The sequence below is a fragment of the Solanum tuberosum genome, unplaced genomic scaffold, assembly GCF_000226075.1.
Source record: "Solanum tuberosum cultivar DM 1-3 516 R44 unplaced genomic scaffold, SolTub_3.0 scf00468, whole genome shotgun sequence".
Lineage (NCBI taxonomy): Eukaryota > Viridiplantae > Streptophyta > Magnoliopsida > Solanales > Solanaceae > Solanum > Solanum tuberosum.
In genome coordinates this window covers 232,562-235,990 of record NW_006239401.1, presented here as the reverse complement: position 1 = coordinate 235,990, position 3,429 = coordinate 232,562, and positions in this window count along the sequence as shown.

Below are 3,429 nucleotides of genomic sequence, written 5' to 3'. Positions count from 1 at the left end.
ATTTCGAGAACTTAGCATACAACTCCTTATCTTTCAATGTTTGAAAAACTATTCTGAGATGGCTAGCATGATCTTCTTCATTCCTTGAATAGATTAGTATGTCATCAATGAAGATGATAACAAACATATCTAAATAAGGTTTGAAGACTCTATTCATAAGGTCTATGAACGTTGCAGGTGCATTGGTCAAAGGACATGAATAGGAACTCATAATGACCATAACAGGTCCTGAATGTTGTCTTTGGAATATCACATTCCCTTACTTTCAACTGATGGTAGCCCGATCTGAGGTCTATCTTTGAAAAATAAAAGGCACCTTGAAGTTGATCGAAAAGACCATCAATTCTCGGAAGAGGATACTTGTTCTTAATAGTAGCCTTGTTCAATTGGCGGTAGTCTATACACATCCTAAGGGAACCATCTTTCTTTCTCCCAAGGTGAGACACTTGGTCGAATAAACCCTTTCTCTAAAAGGTCTTCCAACTACTCTTTTAACTCTTTCAACTTTGTTGGTGCCATCCTATATGGAGAAATAGAGATAGGACGGGTATCTGGAAGAACATTTATACCGAAGTCTATCTCTCTCTTAGGAGGGACTCCGGGCAGATCATCTGGAAAGACTTCTAGAAACTCTTTTACTATAGGAACTGACTGGATAGGAAGTATCTCAACACTAGAGTCATTAACTTGGACTAAGTAATAGACACACCCATTAGAAACTAACTTCATTGCCTTAAGGTACGAAATAAAAGACCCTTAGGCACTGCTGAACTACTTTTCCACTCTAAGACTAGCTCATTTGGAAACTACAACTTGACAACTCGAGTTCTACAATCAATTGAGGAATAACAGGCATGAAGCCAGTCCGTATCAAGAATGACATCAAAATCTACCATGTCTAACTCAATTAAATCAGCCATGGTACTCTTGTGATTGACGGAAACGGGACAATCACGACAGACTCTCTTTGCTAGAATAGACTCACCAACATGTGTATAAACACTGAATGGTTCACTAAGTTGATCAGGAATAATATCAAAATTCATAGCAACATATGGAGTTACAAAAGATAAACTCGCTCCTGGGTCTAGCAAAGCATAAACAGTAAAGTCAAAGACTTGAATCATACCAGTGACAATTTCTGGAGAGTTCTCTTACTCTTGGTGATTAGTGATCGCATAAAGGCGATTTGCTCCTCCGCTAGCACCGGAAGTAGCTCCTCTAGGTGCAGCCCTGTCTGGTGGAGCAACTAATGAAGATTGGGCCCTATTGCCCTGGTTTCCACTACCTTGCCTATTCTTAGGGAACTCTTTTATGAAGTGACCCTCTTGCCCACACTTGAAGCAACCTGTATGTCCATCACGACACTTACCTTGGTGGGTTCTACCACACCTAGCACATGTAGAAGCCCAATTACCTCCTTGTGCCACACTACCCTGAGACTGTGCAGGTCTAGCTCTGAAGTTCTGCGAATTCTGGCCATTATACTCACATTTGTTTCTGGGTGCAGGAGCACTAGCAGATGATGGAGCAAGTCCCTTTTGCTTTTGCTGAAAGGACGAACGATTCACGTTACCCTTCTGCTGTCCGGACTCATTCCCAGTCTTAGCTTTCTTATTTCTAAATTCCCTCTCCTATCCCTCAGCTTCTCTTCCCTCAACCTGCTGCACATACATCATCAACCGCAAAATATCCATGTCACCTATTAGCATAGCAGCCCTACCTTCCTTACTCGACAGACGAGACAACCCAACCACGAACAAGCTCATCTTACTCCTCATATTCGCAACCATTTCCGGAGCATAGCGGGATAGTTGGGTGAACTTCAACTCATACTCATGAACACTCAAAGAATCCTTCTTCAGTGTTAGGAATTCGCATACCTTAGTCTCTTTCAGTTCTCGGGGAAAGAAACGCCCCAAGAAATCCTTCTCAAAGCAGGACCAACTCGCAGGTGGTGCATGGTCGAACCAAGTCCTGGCGACATTATTCAGTTGATGAACTTCAACTCATACTCATGAACACTCAAAGAATCCTTCTTCAGTGTTAGGAATTCGCATACCTTAGTCTCTTTCAGTTCTCGGGGAAAGAAACGCCCCAAGAAATCCTTCTCAAAGCAGGACCAACTCGCAGGTGGTGCATGGTCGAACCAAGTCCTGGCGACATTATTCAGTTGATATGCAACTAGTTCAACTCTCTCAGTATCAACAACATGCATCACATCAAACACCTTTTTCAGTTCATCAACAAAGTTCTTCGGATCCTCAGAAGTGCTTGAACCAGTGAAACTTGGAGGATTCATCCTCAAGAACTCACGAATCCTTGAAGTGTCAGCCCCTTCTTATCGAGCTCCTCTTTGCTGCCCAACCTGGTTAGTCACAGCTTGACTCAGCATCCTAATTGCTTCTATGAACTCGTCGTTAGTGACTTCCCCTTGAGGTTGCACTTCAGGTGCATTTTGGTAACTCTTGCTCCTCAACATTACGCCTAGCAAGACGACCTCTGACATCTCTTCGTGGAGGCATGACTATCTGAAAACACACGCAAGCATGAATTAGAAGAAAACTTTTTAAATATCAAACTATAACGCACGAAATGAGTGTGAAAGAAATGAGAAATTTTCCTAAGTGTCGCAGCCTCCTAGTTACAGATGTTGCGCGCCTCACACCGATAACTAGGACTCCACAAACACAGCTTCATAGACTCCTTAGTACTCTTGAACTCTGTGCTCTTATACCAAGTTTGTCACGCCCCGAGCCTATACCCCAGACGTGGCTGGAACTTGAGAACCATTGCTGGCCCCAAGCGAACCCTTGGTCAGGCTTACTTACTCAGCGGAAGACTTAAACACAAGAAGTATTACTCACGCAATAACTTTCAGAAATAAAATCTTAGCCAAAATGGCAACCAAAGTCTTAAACGTATACAACTGAAATGAATAAGACTGGAGAATCCTCTAAAATAAAGAGGGATGTCGGGACAGGACCCCCAATCATCCTAACAACTGAAAACTAGAAAACACCCAATAAAAAGAGTCTTCCAGAATGCAAGGAGGCTGACCAACTGACTCTGAGTGTTGAACCTGATCAACGAAGTACTGGATGTTGATCCTGGTTACCTGTGTCTGCATCATTATATGATGCAGGCCAACTGGCATCAGTACATTGAATGTACGAGTATACGAGTTGGAATGCTAAACATAACATAGGCTTGAAAAGATTCTGAAAGATACACTTACCTTGGCTCTTCTCAACTCCTGAATAACTTAACTCATAATAAAGCAATAAGACAGATACAATATATGAAAAGTTTTATAAAACGGTAAAAGCAACTTAGTTCGTTAAACAAAAATGCAATAACAAACTCAATTTTACTCATATAACAAAGTAATATAGTTTCTGTGGGAGATTCTCTAACCGACAACCACCA